At 44.2% G+C, this 18005-nt stretch overlaps 1 protein-coding gene across 1 annotated transcript in view; it reads left to right on the forward strand.

Annotated features, from left to right (window-relative positions):
• Positions 1-14730: 14730 nt before the first annotated feature.
• The window catches only part of ATP6V0A4 (ATPase H+ transporting V0 subunit a4), a 110171-nt gene continuing 106896 nt past the window's right edge, over positions 14731-18005 (forward strand). The window contains exon 1 of the mRNA XM_085005301.1: positions 14731-14883. The gene's annotated coding sequence lies outside the window, so the exon portion shown is untranslated. The remainder of the gene's footprint in view (positions 14884-18005) is intronic.

Genomic DNA, 18005 nt, shown 5'->3' on the forward strand with positions numbered 1-18005 from the left:
GGTGTAGGTTGCAGACGCGGCTCGGATCCCGCGTTGCTGTGGCTCTGGCGTAGGCCGGTGGCTACAGCTCTGATTCGACCCCTAGCCTGGGAACCTCCATATGCCACGGGAGCGGCCCAAGAAATAGCAACAATAATAACAACAACAACAACAACAACAAAAAAAAAAGACAAAAAGACAAAAAAAAAAAAATCTGTTTTTATCCATCATTCTATGTCTAAGTAGACATAACCCCCCCCCCCACATTCTCGTGCAATTCATTATTTACCCTCTAGCCTCGGTGCGTCTGAGTTAATTTCTTTACGAAACACATCTTTTCCTTTAGCAACGTGATGGCGTTGGTTTCTTTGTAAAGGTTTGTGGCTGGCATTCCTGTTTCCTTTCATACTTCGACAAAGAATTTCTGGTTCTTTCATAACATGGCCTGAATTTGGAAAGTCTGGAGGCTTGGAGACCAGGGTGTCAGCCTGGTGGGGTGAGGCACGTGTTCCGCCCTGCAGTCTGGCTGTATATCCTCCCGTGACCAAAGCGGCTCATGTTTTTTGTGCATAATGGTGCTTTCTGTGGACCTACCACCATTCAGCCATCTCCCAATGTTAAGCACTTGGTTGTTTCTAATGTTTTACTCTTGTGAAATAACAGTGTGCTAAATATTTTTGTGTGTAAATTGTCTAATTTTCAGATTATTTCCTTAGAAAAAATTCCTAGCAGTGAAATTCCTGAGGTGCGTGGTCTGAATGGATGTAAAAAGTCTTGTCATGTTATCAATTATTTTTCAGATGTCCCGAGTCAATATCTATTCTCTGGGTCACTTTTTTTTTTTTTTTTTTTTTTTTGTCTTTTTAGGCCTATGGAGGTTCCCAGGCTAGGGGTCCAATTGGAGCTGTAGATGCCGGCCTACACCACAGCCACAGCAACAAGGGATCCAAGCCGCATCTGTGACCTACACCACAGCTCATGGCATTGCTGAATCCTTAACCCACTGAGTGAGGCCAGGGATTGAACCCATGTCCTCATAGATCCTAGTCAGGTTCGTTACCTGCTGAGCCATTTAGGAAACTCCTCAATCCATATGAATTTTAAGAGGCTTTTTCATAGTGTAATGAACATCGTTTCCTAGAAGTCACCAAGCGAAGCCAGGTCATCTTTCTCAAGGCGTAGCTAAGTGTGTGTGTGTGTGTGTGTGTATGTGTGTGTGTGTGTGAGAGAGAGAGGGAGGGAAATGGAATATACTGGCCTCTAAGATCCCTTCCAACTCCGATTCTGTGTCTCACTACATTGACCCAGTATCCCAGGCAGTCTTATTGAGGAGGTTTTAATGCAGAGCATTCCAAGCCTGGAAAGGATCCGATTTATTATTATTAATGTTTTTAATCCGAGCTGAGCTCCTTAGACCCATGTGACTTTGATCAACTCATGGCATCTGCTTGGATTTCACTGAAACCCACAGATGCACATAAAAATAATTTATGTAGATAACATTCAAGTTACACTAAATGTCTCTGGGCAAAACATTTTTTTACTGTTATCACATGGTACACTTTAAACACACAATTTTTGTCCATCACACCTCAGGGAAGCTGAAAAAAGATAAAAACATTGTCATCCTCAGAGCGTCATGGATCTGACTTGTCTTACAGGCGACTTCCTTGCCTTGCACAGAGCTTATCTACTTGGCCCCTCGCCAGCCCCCACCCCACCCCCAGCCCAGGGTTTTGCAAAGGGAATGGGCTTGAGAAGCTAGGGGCGACAGGTTGGTTTGCTCCTGTTAAGCTGGCTGCCTTCCATGTGGCTTTATCCACATCTCTGAGTGCAAATTGGAGATGCTGTGGCCTCTGGGAGGTTCCATTTGTCTCCTGGAAAATTTTACACTTGCAGTCATATATCAAGTCTGCAAAAATTATTTTCTCTTTTTAGGGCTGCACCAGCAGCATATGGACGTTCCCAGGCTAGGGGTCAAATCGGAGCTGCCAGCCTACACCCAAGCCACAGCAACACCAGATCTGAGCCTCATCTGTGACCTACACTGCAGCTCATGGCAACTTGGGATCCTCTGCCTACTGAGCGAGGCCAGGGATCGAACCCACGTCCTCTCGGATACTAGTCTGGGTCTTAACCCACTGAGCCACAATGGGAGTGCCTGAAAAATTATTTAAAATATTAAAAATGATTTTTAAATTATTAGAAACCCCTGCATCCCTGGCATTTACTTTCCAGTGTTTGACAGAATAACAGTGGTCTGAAATAGCTTTAATATAAGCTTCGTAGGTCACAATGTCTGAGGTTTTCACACCCTCTGAGCAAGGAACACAGCTGTCATCCAGTCCCTGGTCCACTCTGTTGTTCTTACTGCGAGGACAGACTTTGAGAACTGACCTGTTGAAGCTGCATTTTGGTTCATTTCCGGGAAAAACACACTGAGGTCCCATCATAGTTCCAAAAAGATCCATCAGATTTGCTCTTTTGAATCAAACAGTTTCTCCCCAGGTCCCCAATCCTGGCAAAATCTTGGCATATCTGAAGGCGGGAGAATTCTGCTCTGGAGCCAGGAATATAGTAACAGGGCAGTACGTTTTATTTTTTAATTCAGCTAAAATGCACAGCTGCCTAGAATTTCATTCATGGCTGACCTTTAAAAAAACATTGAGACAATGTTTGCTAACTCTGAGACAAATCAATAGCAATACTGTTTTTAGACCTGGGAGAAAATTGAATTCAATAAATTGAATTCAGTATCTAAGACTGGGAATGCTGTGCATACTGGTGTTGGATGAGACATGGGTATGACAGACGCCTCTCCCGGAACGGGGAACTAGAAAGAAACAACAAAAAGTCAATGTTAATTTCTTTTTTAAAAAAATTTTGTATTACTCAAATGAATTTATCACATCCGTAGTTGTATAATGATCATAGCAATCTGATTTCACAGGATTTCCATCCCACAGCCCAGGCACATCCCCCCACCCCCAAACTGTCTCCTCCGGAGACCATAAGTTTTTCAATGTCTGTGAGTCAGCATCTGTTCTGCAAAGAAGTTCAGTCTGTCCTTTTTTCAGATTCCACATGTCAGTGAAAGCATTGGATGTTGGTGTCTCATTGTATGGCTGACTTCACTTAGCATGATAGTTTCTAGGTCCATCCATGTTGCAAAAAATGCTGGTATTTCGTTCTTTTTGATGGTTGAGTAATATTCCATTGTGTGTATGTACCACATCTTCTGGACCCACTCCTCTGTCTATGGACATTCAGTTGTTTCCATGTCTTGGCTATTGTAAATAGTGCTGCAATGAACATCGGAGTACATGTGTCTCTGTGAGTCGCGGTTTTCTCTGGGTAGATGCCCAGGAGTGGGATTGCTGGATCCAATGGTAGTTCTATGTTTAGTTTTCTGAGGCATGTCCATACTGCTTTCCACAGTGGTTGCACCAATTGACAATCCCACCAACAGTGTACTAGGGTTCCTTTTTCTCCACACCCTCTCCAGCACTTCTTGTTTGTAGACTTTGGGATGGCCATTCTGGCTGGTGTAAGGTGGTACCTCACAGTGGTTTTGATTTGCATGTCTCTAATAATGAGTGATGTTGAACATCTTTTCATGTGTTTCTTGGCCATCTGTATGTCTTCTTTGGAGAACTGTCTTTAGATCATCTGCCCATTTTTGGATGGGGTTGTTTGTTTTTTTGGTATGGAGCTACAGAAGGTGTTTATAAATTTTGGAGAGGAATCCCTTGTCAGTCGATTCACTTGCAAAGATTTTCTCCCATTCTGTGGGTTGTCTTTTTGTGTTGTTTAGGGTTTCCTTTGCTGTGCAGAAACTTTGAAGTTTGATTAGATCCCATTTGTTTATTTTTGTTTTTACTGTCAATACTCTGAGAAGACGTTGCTGTCGTTTATGTCAGAGAGTGTTTGGCCTATGTTTTCCTCTAGGAGTTTGACAGCGTCTGGTCTTCTATCTAGGTCTTTAATCCATTTGGAGTTGATTTTTGTGTATGGTGTCAGGGAGTGTTCTAATTTCATTCTTTTCCATGTGGCTGTCCAGTTTTCCAAGCAGCACTTATTGAACAAGCTGTCCTTTCTCCATTGTATATTCTTGCCTCCTTTGTCATAGATTAGTCGGCTGTAGGTGTGTGGGTTTAATTCTGGGCTTTCTATCCTGTTCCAGTATATATTTCTGTCTTTGTGCCAGTACCATGCGTTTTTGATGACTGTTGCTTTGTAGTATAGTCTGAAGTCCAGGAGCCTGATGCCTCCAGCTCCAGTTTTCTTTTCTTTTTTATTTTATTTTATTTTATTTTATTTTATTTTTTTTATTATTAGTTTTCTTTTTCAGGATGTCTTTGGCTATTCTGGGTCTTTTCTGCTTCCAAACAAACTTTAAAATATTTCGTTTGAGTTCTGTGAAAAATGTCCTTGGTGATTTGATAGAGATTGCATTGAATCTGTAGATTGCCTTAGGTAGTATAGTCATTTTGATAATATTAACTCTTCCAATCCACGAGCATGGTACGTCTTTCCATCTGTTTGTGTCATCTTTGATTTCTTTCATCAGTGGCTTGTAGTTTTCAGAGTATAGGTCTTTTGTTTCTTTAGGTAGGTTTACTCCTAGGTATTTTATTCTTTTGGATGGGATGGTAAATGGGATTGTTTCCCTAATTTCCTTTTCAGCTTTCTCATTGTTAATATATAGAAACACAGTCAATTTCTGTGTATTGATTTTGTATCCTGCGACTTTGCCAAATTCGTGGATGAGCTCTAACAGTTTTATCGTAGAGTCTTTAGGATTCTCTAGGTATAGTATCATGTCATCTGCAAATAGGGATAGCTTTACTTCTTCCTTTCCAATTTGGATTCCTTTTATTTCTTTTACTTCTCTGATTGCTGTGGCTAGGACTTCCAGAACTATGTTGAAGAGTAGTGGCGAGAGCGGACATCCTTGTCTTGTTCCTGATCTCAGCGGGAATTCTTTCAGTTTTTCACCATTGAGAAGGATGTTCGCTGTGGGTTTGCCATATATGGCCTTTATCATGTTGAGGTAGGTTCCCGTTATGCCCACTTTCTGAAGGGTTTTTATCAGAAATGGGTGTTGGATTTTGTCAAAGGCTTTTTCTGTGTCTATTGAGAGGATCATATGGTTTTTATTCTTCAGTTTGTTAATGTGGTGTATCACACTGATGGATTTGCGGATATTGAAGAACCCTTGCATCCCTGGGATAAATCCCACTTGATCGTGATGTACAATCCTTTTAATGTATTGTTGGATGTGGTTTGCTGGTATTTTGTTGAGGACTTTCGCATCTACATTCATCAGTGAAATTGGCCTATAGTTTTCTTTTTTTGTGGAATCTTTGTCTGGTTTTGGTACCAGGGTGATGGTGGCCTCATAGAATGAGTTTGGGAGTATCCCTTCCTCTGCAATTTTTTGAAATAGTTTCAGAAGGAAAGGTGTTAGCTCTTCTCTAAATGTTTGATAGACTTCGCCTGTGAAGCCATCTGGTCCTGGACTTTCGTTTGTTGGAAGTTTTTTAATCACAGTTTCAATGTCAGTTCTTGTGATGGGTCCATTCATCTTTTCTATTTCCTCTTGGTTTAGTCTTGGAAGATTGTACTTTTCTAAGAATTTGTCCATTTATTCTAGGTTTTCCATTTTATTGGCATACAGTTGCATATAGTAGTCTCTTATGATCCTTTGTACTTATGTGATGTCCGTTGATACTTCTCCTTTTTCATTTCTAATTTTATTGATTTGAGTCCTCTCTCTTTTTTTCTTGCTAAGTCTGACTAGGGGTTTGTCAGTTTTGTTGATCTTTTCAAAGAACCAGCTTTTCATTTCATTGATCTTTTCTATGGTTTTCTTTGTTTCTATTTCATTGATTTCTGCTCTGATCTTTATGATTTCTTTCCTTCGACTAACTTCAGGTCTTGTCTGTTATTCTCTCTCGAACTGCTTGAGATGTAAAGTTATCTTGTTTATTTGAGCTTTTTCTTGTTTCCTGAGGTGGGCTTGTATTGCTATAAACTTTCCTCTTAAAACAGTTTTTGCTGCATCCCATAGGTTTTGGAGTGTTGCATCTTTGTTGTCATTTGCTGCCAGGTATTTTTTAATTTCCTCTTTGATTTCTTCAGTGATCCTTTGGTTGTTTAGTAGCATGTTGTTTAGTCTCCACGTGTTTGTGTTTTTTGCAGTTGTTTTCTTGTTGTTGATTTCCAGTTGTATAGCATTGTGGTCGGAGAAGATGCTTGATATGATTTCGATTTTCTTAAAGTTACCGAGGTTGGATTTGTAGCCCAGGATATGATCAATCTTAGAGAATGTTCCATGTGCACTTGAGAAGAATGTGTATTCTGTTGTTTTTGGATGAAATGTCCTATAAATATCTATTAAGTCCATCTGGTTTAATGCTTCATTCAGGGCCTGTGTTTCCTTATTGATTTTCTGTCTGGTTGATCTGTCCATTGCTGTAAGTGGAGTGTTGAAGTCCCCCACTATGATTGTGTTATCATCGATGTCTCCTTTTAAGGTTGTTAGCAGTTGCCTTATATATTGTGGTGAACCTGTGTTGGGTGCATAGATATTTAAAATTGTTATATCTTCTTGGATTGATACTTTGATCATTATGTAATATCATTCTTTGTCCCTTAAAATATTCATTTTAAAGTCTATTTTGTCTGATATGAGTATTGCTACTCTGGCTTTCTTTTGATCCCCATTTGCATGACATATTTTCTTCCATCCTCTCACTTTCAATTTGTATGTGTCCCTAGAAGTGAAGTGGGTCTCTTGAAGACAGCTATATATGGGTCTTGTTTTTGTATCCATTCAGCCAGTCTATGTCTTTTGGTTGGGGCGTTTAGTCCATTCACATTTAAGGTAATTATTGATATGTATGTTCTTACTGCCATTTTATTAATTACTTTGGATTTGTTTTTGCTGCTCTTTTTTCTTTCCTTCTTCTCTTGTTCTTTTCTGCCTAGAGAAGTTCCTTTAGTATTTGTTGTAAGGCTGGTTTAGTGTTGCTGAATTATCTCAGCTTTTGCTTATCTGTGAAGGTTTTGATTTCTCCTTCAAATCTGAGAGCCTTGCTGGGTAGAGTAATCTTGGTTGGAGGTTTTTTCCTTTCATCATGTTAAGTATATCATACCACTCCCTTCTAGCCTGCAGAGTTTCTGTTGAAAAATCTGCTGATAACCTTATCGGGGTTCCTTTGTATGTTATTTGTTTCTTTTCCCTAGCTGCTTTCAAGATTTTCTCTTTGTCTTTAATTTTGGTCAGTTTGATTAGTATGTGTCTTGGGGTGTTCCTCCTTGGGTTTATTTTATATGGTACTTGTTTTGCTTCCTGAATTTGAGTGAGTGATTCCTTCCCCATGCTAGGGAAGTTTTTGGCTATTATCTCTTGGAATATTTTTTCTGTCTCCTTCTCTCTCTCTTCTCCTTCTGGCACCCCTATGAAACGGATGTTGGTGCATTTCACATTGTCCCAGAGTTCTCTGAGACTCTCTTCATTTGTTTTCAATCTTTTTTCTCGTTTCTGTTCTGCATCCGTAATTTCTACTAATCTGTCCTACACCTTGCTTATTCGTTCTTCTGCCTCCTGTATTCTGCTGTTAGCTGCTTCTAGTGAGTTTTTAATTTCAGTTATTGTATTTTGCATCTCTTCTTGTTTCAGTTTTATATCTTGTATCTCTTTGGTCAGTGTTTCCTGTAAGTTATCCATCTTTGCCTCTGGTTTATTTCCAATGTCTTGCATCATCTTCAGCATCAACAGTCTAAAATCTTTTTCCTGGAGGCTAAGAATCTCCTCCTCACTTAGCTGTTTTTCTGGGGTTTTTCCTTTCTCCCTCTTCTGAGTTATAGTCCTCTGTCTTTTCATTTTTATAGGTTTTTGGTGTGGTGAACTTCTTACAAATAATAGGGTTGTAGCCTCTCTTACTTCTGATGTCTGCCTCCCTGTGGCTGAAGTCAGTATGGGGGCTTGGTGTAGGCTTCCTGATGGGAGGGGCTTATGCCTGCCCCCTGGTAGGTGGATCCAATTCTAATCCCTCTGGTGGGAGGGGCTTAGTCTCTGGATGGGATTAGAGGCAGCTGTGTGCCTGAGGGGTCTTTAGGTAGCCTGTTTACTGAGGGGCGGGGCTGTGATCCCACTGGGTTGTTGTTTGCCTTGGGGCTTCTCAGCAGCTGACTGATGGGTGGGGCCAGATTTTCCCTAAATGGCCACAACCAGAGAAAGGCACTGCTGATGAATATTCCCAAGAGCTTTGCTTTCAATGTCCTTCCCTCACAACAAGCCATGTTCACCCCTGTTTTCCCAGGATGTCCTCCAAGAACTGCGGTCAGATTCCCTTGGAGACTTTGCTTTGCCCTGGGACCCAGTGCACGTGAAAGTCTGTGTGTGCCTTTTAAGAATGGGGTCTCCATTTCTCCCAGTCCCGTGGAGCTCCTGCACACAAGCCCCACTGGCCTTCAATGCCAGATGCTCCAGGGGCTCTTTCTCCCCGTGCCAGATCCCGACATGAGAGAGTTTGATGTGTGGCTCAGAACTCTCACTCCTGTAGGTGAGTCTCTGTGAAACAGTTAGTTTCCAGTCTGTGGAGGTTCCCACCCAGGAGGTATGGGATTGTTTATATCGTGAAATCGCCCCTCCTACCTCTTGATGTGTCCTCCTCTTTTTCTTCTGGAGTAGGATATCTTTTTGAAGGTTTCCAGTCCATTTGGGTGAAGAGCGCTCAGTCTTTAGTTGTGAATTTTATTGTTTTTAGGAGAGAAGTTGAGCTCCAGTCCTTCTATTCTGCCATCTTAATCCCGTCTCCCATAAATGACTTCTTATTACTGATTCTAATCCTTGGCGGAGGTCTTTCCTTTTGCTTTTCCTGGTTGCAGTGGGTCAGATTCCCATGAGCGTTCAGCATAGCAGCAAAAGAATCTCCTCAATAGCTCTTCTACCCAATGTTAATTTCTGATACCACTGAATGAAACGTCTGTATGCCGATTTAAAAAGCAAGTTATCCCTTGGCACTTCGTTTCATTATGAGTGAGTTTGTCCTGTGACGCGGTGTTAATGCAGCTATCAGGATTGCCCAAGGGAATATATTCATCAACCTATAAAGGGAGCCTGGAGGATTTTGGGGGCAGTGTGATGTGGCAGTGAGGCTGGGAGCCAATCTAGGCTTCCCTCCCCATGGGAGCAGGGAAGTCAGCTGTGGACACCCACACAATAAAATCCTGTGTAGCAACTAGATGCTCTGGCCACATGGACATAAAATAAATCGATCCTAAAAACACTACTGCAGGAGTTCCTGCTGTGGCACAGTGGGTTAAGAATCTGACTGCAGCGCTTGGGTGGGGTGGCTATGGAGGTGTGGGTTCAATCCCTGGCCTGGGGAACCTCCCTATGCTGTAGGTGTGGCCATAGAAAACAAAGACATTATTACAGAGTGAACAAAGTCAGAAGCAGGATGAAATCTAGCCTATGTAAATTCAAAATATCCACACTTATAATAATATTTGGCAGAAGGAGAGAAATGGGGGTAAAAGTGGGTAAAGAGTAACATGAGGAAAGGCTGGGCCGACCGTTCGGTGTATATCATACATTTTCCCCAAATAAGTAAATAAATGAGTGGAGTTCTCTTCAGAGTAAACAAGTACTTACAATTTTGATTTATTCAGTGATCCCAAGAATGGGCTTGATACATCAGGCACAAAAATCTCATGCTAGGTAGTTCCCTTCATGGCTCAGCGGTTAATGAACCTGACTAGGACCCCTGAAGATGTGGGTTCCATCCCTGGCCTCTCTCACTGAGTTGGGGATCCCACGTTGCTGTGGCTGTGGTGCAGGCCGGCAGCTGTAGCTCCAATTCGACCCCTAGCCTGGGCACTTCCATATGCCACAGGTGCGGCCCTAAAAAGCAAAAAACAATAAATAAATAAAAAATAAATAAAATAAAATACAGTGCTCATACATGAGATATGGAAGTTATCCTTCCATTAGCAATCTTTTGTTCAAGATTTTAAACTCGAGGCTATTTAATTTGATGGGTTAAAAAACCCTCTCTTCTCGAGTGGGTACTGAGATTCTTCCCAATATATATGTTTTTTAAGTTTAAAAATGTAAATCCATTTTAAAAAAAATTTGACTTTATTTTTTAGCATTTAGGTTCACAGAAAAATTGAGTGGAAGGTTCAGAGATTTCCCAAATACCTCCTGCCCCTTCATATGTACGCACAACCGCCCCAGCTCTTAACCTCTCCCACCAGACTGGTACATTTGTGACCATTGATGAACCTGCAGTGACATGTCCTTACCACCCAAAGTCCATGGTTTCCATTTGTGTTCACGCTCGGTGCACATGCTCTGGTTTTTGACAAATGTATGTGATGTGTATCCCTCATTATTGCATCATCCAAAAACATTTTATTGCCCTAAAAATCCTCTTTGACCAGCCTCTTCCTTCCTTCCCACCCCAACCACTGGTCTTTCCACCGTCTCCATAGTTTTGCCTTTTCCAGAATGTCACATAGTTGGAATCATAACAATGTGTAGCCTTGTTGGATTGGCTTCCTTCACTTATTACTATGCACTGATGGTTTCTCTATGTCTTTGCATGGCTGGGCAACTTAGAAGTCAGTTTTTAGGGGAGTTCCTGTCGTGGCTCAGTGGAAACAAATCAGACTGGGAACCATGAGGTTGTGGGTTCCATCCCTGGCCTCGCCCAGTGGGTTAAGGATCCGGCGTTGTCGTGAGCTGTGGTGTAGGTCACAGACAAAGCTCAGATCCAGCGTTGCTGTCACTCTGGTGTAGGCCAGCTGCTGCAGCTCAGATTCCACCCCTAGCCTGGGAACCTCCATATGCCCCGGGTGCGGCCCTAAACGACGAAAAGCCAAAAAAAAAAAAAAAAAAAGAGTCAGTCTTTAAAAGAATAATTAGGGAGTTCCCGTTGTGGTTCAGCCAGTTATGAACCTGACTTGTATCCATGAGGACTCAGGTTCAATCCCTGGCCTTCCTCAGTGGGTTAAGGATCTGGTGTTGCCATGAGCTGTGGTGTAGGTCACAGATGTGGCTCAGATCTGGCATTGCTATGGCTGTGGTGTAGGCTGACAGCTGCAGCTCCAATTCAATCCCTAGCCTGGGAACTTCCATATATTGTAGTGCAGCCCTAAGACACAAAAAAAAAAAAAAAAAAAAAAAAAAAAAGGATCTGAGCACCTCCAGAGCATAATTTCATTGTTCTCTGTATTTCATACATCACTTATAATAATACAGTAATTTGAGAAAGAAGCTATGTGCTCAAACCAATGAAGATGGAGAAATATTTGCTTATTTTTATAGCACCAATTTAGCTCTTACTCCTTCTTGACAGAAATGAATGTGTCTCAAAAGAAATATGATCGTTGCATTTGTGGTCCTGTCTGCATTAGTGGGGAGGAGGCGTGACTGCACGTGGGATTTGCATGACTCCGCATTTGTAGTCTGTCAGACAGTGTTGCCCTCTGCACTGTGGCTTCTTTCATCGATAGCACGATAGCACGTTATCAGTCTGGCTGTGATGGATTACTGTTGGCAATTAAGTTCTCTTTTTTTTAAAACTGTAGCCTTTTCTTTTCAGTATGGTTTAAACCATGCATTTGCACACGTGCTGTATAGCAAGCGTGTTTTGTACCAGACCAGCCTGTCACTGAAGCCAAGGGTTACATCTTATGTGTCGTTTCTTTTTTCTTCGGTTTTGGCAGCCCTTAGGATACCTCTATGCAAAGTTTAAAAGGTGCCTGTTCCTCAAGGAAAACTGAGTGAGTGAGTATGAGCTGCGTGAGTGTGTATGAACTGAGTGTGTATGAACTGAGTGTGTATTAACTGCTGAGTGTGTATGAACTGAGTAAGTGTGTATGAGCTGTGTGAGTGTGTATGAGCTGAGTGTGTATGAGCTGCGTGTGTATGAGCTGAGTGTGTATGAACTGAGTGTGTATGAGCTGTGTGAGTGTGTATGAGCTGAGTGTGTATGAGCTGTGTGAGTGTGTATGAACTGTTTGAGTGTGTATGAGCTGAGTGTGTATGAACTGAGTGTGTGTGAGCTGCGTGAGTGTATATGAGCTGAGTGTGTATGAACTGCGTGAGTGTGTATGAGCTGAGTGTGTATGAACTGCGTGAGTGTGTATGAGCCGCACTGGAAGAACTTTCCAGAACCCGGTGGGCAGTATCCCGAGCCCCACACTTGCTCTCCCTCTCATGGGTACCCCAGGGTCCCCTCAGTGGGCGTCTCAAACACCCCGTGTTCCTTTTCCCAGGGCCTCCGAGTGGGGCGATGGAATCCCGCGTGACAGTGTCAGGCCAGAAGCAGGGAGCCGGCTGGGGGGAATCAAGCTGGGGAGGGAATCGAGCTCAGGGAGCCCAGAGTGTGGCCGGAACAAGGAACAGTGCGTGCGTGCTCCTCCGAGTGTCTGCACAGCCATGGGTGCCGTGTGGTTTCTTTAGAGGGGTTTTCTAGAAGGGAGCTTCCTGCTGCCCTAGGCCTTACATGAGAGCCTCCAAGTGCCACATTTCTCACCCTGCCTCCCCAACCCCCACATAGTTAAGTCTGGATGGAATGGCGCTTTTGTGCATAGCATGTGTGTGACTCTGGGGCTGGCATCTGCCCCCTCTAGTCGCTGCATCTTCCAAGGCATCCTCGTCACCCTCTTGACCTGTTCTTGGACGGGTAGCCTGTGGTGTAGGAGAGGAGAGCCATGCTGGGCCATGGGCAGGTGCAGGAAGGCAGCCTGGGCCTCCCGTCACCAAGGGTGAATCACTCCACATGCCCACGGCTCAGAGCTTCATGGGAAACTGCATCCTGCTTACCTGTGCACGTTCGGTCACTTCTGTGGTCCACACATTGCAAACCCCAAGCACAAGGCTACCCTCGGTTTCAAGTTGAAACTGTTCCGTTTTCAAAAACCCATACTCCTGGAGTTCCCGTCGTGGCGCAATGGAAATGAATCCGACTAGGAACCATGAGGTTGCAGGTTCAATCCCTGGCCTTGCTCAGCGAGTTAAGGATCCGGCATTGCTCTGAGCTGTGGTGTGGGTTGCAGATGTGGCTCTGATCTGGTGTTGCTGTGGCTGTGGTATAGACCGACAGCTGTAGCTCCGATTCGACCCCTAGCCTGGGAACCTCCATATGCCATGGGTGCAGCCCTAAAAAGAAAGACAAAAAAGCAAACAAACCCATACACCTGGTAGGTTTGCTAGGACTGCTCTTAGAAAGTACCGCGAACAGGGCGCCTAAGAGCAATGGAAATATACTGTCTCACTGTTCTGGAGGCTGGAGGTCTGGGTGTCGGCCTGGTTGGTTCCCTCTGTGGGATGCGGGAAGCATCTGTTCCAGGACTGCCCCCCAACTTCTGGTGGGTACTGGCCACCTTTGGGGTTCCTTGGCTTGTGGACGCACCACCCTGATCTCTGCCATCATCGCATGTTATCCTCCATGTGTGCGTATGTACGTTGTGTGTGTGCGCGTGTGTGTGTCTGTTGAAATCTCCTTTTTATATAAGGACAGTTTGGATGAGAGGCCCAACAGAGGTCTATTTCAAAGTGACCTCATCTTAGTTAATTACAACTGCGATGACCCTATTGCCAAATAAGTTCACATTGTGAGCTACTAGAGGTTAGAACTCGGGGTGGGGGGTGGAGACACACACTGTTCAGCCCATAACACTGATTCCGTAGTTCCCCTCATTTTGACCTGGTAACAGGAATCTCCCAGGTAAAAGATCTCCTTCAAGGTACAAAAAATGGGACACATGTTTCAACAAAGAGTTCAACAAATAGTCCCCGTGGAAAGAAATCAAGGCCATGCCACTGAGAAGAAGCAAAAGCTGTTTTTGCCAAGGGTCAGCCACCGCCATTTACACTTGGTAGAGACTCAAAGGCAGACAGGAGGTGGGAAAGCTTCATGGTGAAAAAGGGGGGCTTCTGTGTTGGTCCTAAGTTGGAGTAGAGGCAAGAATTGACTAATTAAATAAACTGAAGCTGTCAATTATTGACCGAATCCCGACTCTCTGGGGCGATTGCCGTGGAGGTTGTCTGGCTTCCTGGACTGGTGCCGAGGGGGGTGGGTTGGCTTCCTGGATTTGTTGCTACACATTGTGGGTGAAAGTTCTATTTTGATACGTGGTCCAGCCCTTGTATATTCCTTCTTTCCTTCCTTCCTCTCTCTCTCTCTCTCTCTCTCTCTCTTTCTTTCTTTCTTTCTTTCTTTCTGCTTCTAAGGGCCACACCCATGGCATATGGAGGTTCCCAGGCTAGGGGTCAAATCGAAGCTACAGCTGCCAGCCTACACCACAGCCACAACAATGAAGGATCCGAGCCATGTCTGTGACCTACACCTCAGCTCATGGCAATGCCGGATCCTTAACCCACTGAGCAAGGCCAGGGATCAAACCCGCAACCTCATGGTTCCTAGTCGGATTCATTTCTGCTGCACTACGACGGGAACTCCAAGCCCTTATCTATTATTTCACCCTCATCATAGAACCACCTTTGGGACAGGTCTGCCAGAGACTCTCTCCACAAATGACCTAATTATGTATCCTTATCAACTTATGAAAGCAGTGATTTAAATTTCTCGCAGCCTCGAAACCTCAAGTTTTCCCAAGAGCCTCCTTTGTTTTCACAGCTCTCCCACTTCACCGTGGTTATTTGCACAGGCCAAATTCGTGGTTCTCCTCAGCTTTACTAACTCATCAGACATTTGTGGAATTTTTGCTGCACACCCCAGTCTCTGGGTTGGTGGAAGCAATCAGAGGCTAAAGACATAGTCTCTGCCTCGAGAGAGACCATTGAGAGAGAAAAGCAGATCGATGCCATAGTCCAAAGTGCTCAGTTGTCAAAGACGCACAGAGCTGGACACCAAGCTGGTAAGGACAGATTTTAACAAGAACTGTAACTGTTGCAATAGGGAAGAGGGCCCTGTATGAGCTGACCTCACCTGCACGGAGGTGGGTGGGCGTTTTACAGGGAGAATGAAGGAGCATGGAGGTTACGAGTCGGGGCTCAGTGGGGTCAGGGAATTGAGAAATGACAGAGTCGGTCATGATGAAGCCTAGTGAGGCCAACTCTACCTGCTGGGTGGCAGTCCTCGAAGCTAGGATTCTGTCCTTCTGCAGAGACTGGGGGACAGAGGCCCCCTCCTTCCTGATGATTAAATCTTAAAGGAATGGCCTCCAGGTCCTGAGCTGTATAGACGGATGGGTAGATGGATGGAAATAGAAACATCTCAAAGGGCCAGGGGGAGGATACACACCTAAGCGCTAAGGCAGTGTGGCCGGGGGAGGGGCTCTGGTCAGGCAGGGGTCAGGACAAGCAGCCTTGAACTTTCTCAGACAGGCGCTGCGCGGGAGGCTAGGGTCTTCCTAAGGATGCCGTTGGGAAGCGTGTTGGTGTTTGCTCAGGTCTGTAAGGTGGGGAGATGGGGTGGACCAAAGAGTCTATAGTTTTCATAGGCCAGGTTGAGGCTTAGGGGAGCAGAAGGTTTAGAGAAGTTTGGTCGAGGAGAGTCTTTGTGGGTGTGTTTTTAATTGAAGCGTAGTTGATATACAATATGTTTGGCAGTACAGAAAAATGATTCAGATATATGTGTGTAATATATGTATATATACTCTTCTAGAAGATTCTTTTCCAGTTTAGGTTATTATAAGATATGGAGTACAGGTCTTTGTGCCATGCGGGAGGACCATGCTTATCTTTTACATGTAAGAGTGTGTATCTGTTAATCCCATCTCCTAAATTATCTTTCCTCCCCTTTCCCCTTTGATAACCAGCAGTTTGTTTTCTGTATCCGTGAGTCAGTTTCAGTTTTATAAATATGTTCTTTTGTATTATTTTTTAGATTCCACATATAAGTGATATCATATGGTATTTGCCTCTTTTGTCTGACTTGCTTCACTTAGTATGATCATCACTAAGTCCACCCATGTTGCTGCAAATGGCATTATGGCATTCTTTTTCATGGTTGGGTAATATTCTCTTGTGTATATGGTACCATGTACCCCATCTTCTTTATCCATTCCTCTGTTGATGGACACTTAGGTTGCTTCCATGTCTAGGCTATTGTAAATAGTGCTGCTATGAACTATTGGGGTGCATGTATCTTTGCAAAGTATGGTTTTCTCCAGATAGATGCCCAGGAGTGGGATTGCTGGATCATATGGTAGCTCTGTGTGTAGTTTTTTTAGGAACCTCCATACTGTTTTCCACAGTGGCTGCACCAATTCACGTCCCACCAACAGCGTAGGAAGGTTCCCTTTTCTCCACATCCTCAAGGAGAGAATCTTTTTCCTATGCTGCCCTGGGGGTGAGCACAGGCTGTTGAGGTGGGGTGGGCATGTGTACACGTGTGTGTCCGTCCAGGGAGGAGGGGGACGGCTTGACTTGGAAGACGAATCCCAGTAAAGCAGATGCATCCAATCACAAGAGGGAGCGGGGAGGGAAGAGCAAAGGCAGGTCCAGATTGGAGCTGCATCTTCAGTCTACGCCTCCTCTCACAGCAGTGCTGGATCCTTAACCTGCTGAGCGAGGCCAGGGATTGAACCTACATCCTCATGGGTATTAGTTGAGCTGGTTACTGCTGAGCCACAACAGGAACTCCGATTACTGAAGGCTAAGTTTTGAAATGGAAAGCACATCTTCTGTCAGGCAGGCTCTGCTGCTTTATCCCAGGAAGTAAGTTCTTAGATCCCTGAGCGTCCATCTCGGTCCCCCCCCCCCCGCTCCCCGCTCAGGTTTTCCCTTTTAATTTCCTGACACATCTCTGCCTTGCTGGAATTAAGAGATGCTGTGTTGAGGGTAGATCCGAGACTGCATCTGGGAAGCATAACCTGCAAATTATATAACCGCCTTTCTTTCTAATCTCAAAGAAAAGAGTGCTTGTTTGGATTTGATCTGTCCTCCCTTTTGTGAAAGAAAAACAATTCACAAATGCCTCAATTCTATTGTGACAGTGGCAGCAGCTACATGGAATTCCTTTTGATGTAGTCTAAGAATCTGCATGTTGTCTCCCACACCAAAGGGGGCTCTGACTCTCTGCTCTTTAAAGCAGCAAATGCAGTCTTGCCACAGAGGTCCAAAAACGTACAAAAGAGCTAAGAGCCCCGCTGCTCTGGTTACAAGGAAGGGCCTCATGCCCACCCCCTTCTGGGCAGCACCCCCTTCTGGGAAGCACCTCAAATAACTCCATGAGATTTTGGCAGCGGGGTTGGTTTTTTTTCTTCCTTTCTTTTTATGGCCACACCTGTGGCATACGGAAGTTCCCACACTAGGGGTTGAATTGGAGCTGTGGCTGCCAGCCTACACCACAGCCGTGGCAACCCCGGATCCAAGCTGCTTCTATGACCTACACCACAGCTTGCAGCAGTGCTGGATCCTTAACCCACTGAACGAGGTCAGGGATCAAACTTGCATCCTCATAGACACACCATGTCAGGCCCTTAACCCACTGAGCCACAACAGGAACTCCCTCAACGAGCTTCTGTAGCCTCGTTTGCAACTGCCAGTTTGATCCCGCCCTTACATTTTCTGCTTCGAAAGCTGATGCTCAGCAAGGTAAAGCGAGTCAATTCTGGTCTCATTCACCAGAAATAAATCTTACTTTCCGTTCTTTGCCTCCTTTTTTAAAGCCAATGCTCTCATCACTGTGGCACATTGACTTATTTCAGAAAATGTTTGCATTACACCAGTCAGAGTGGCCATCATTAATAAGCCCACAAATAAATGCTAGAGAGGGTGTGGAGAAAAGGGAACCCTCCTGAACTGTTGGTGGGAATGGAAATTGGTACAACCGCTATGGAAGACAGTATGGAGGTACCTCAGAAAAGTAAATAGAGAACCACCATAGGACCCAGCAATCCCACTCTTGGGCATATATCCGGACACAAGTTTCCTTGAAAAAGACACATGCACCTGTATGTTCATAGCAGCACTATTCACAACAGCCAAGACATGGAGACAACCCAATGTCCATTGACAGAAGATTGGATTAGGA

The sequence above is a fragment of the Sus scrofa genome, chromosome 18 (genome assembly GCF_054392235.1).
Source record: "Sus scrofa isolate SSC_HxYL_T2T_F1_AM1 chromosome 18, Sscrofa_HxYL_maternal_Yorkshire_Landrace_v2.0, whole genome shotgun sequence".
Lineage (NCBI taxonomy): Eukaryota > Metazoa > Chordata > Mammalia > Artiodactyla > Suidae > Sus > Sus scrofa.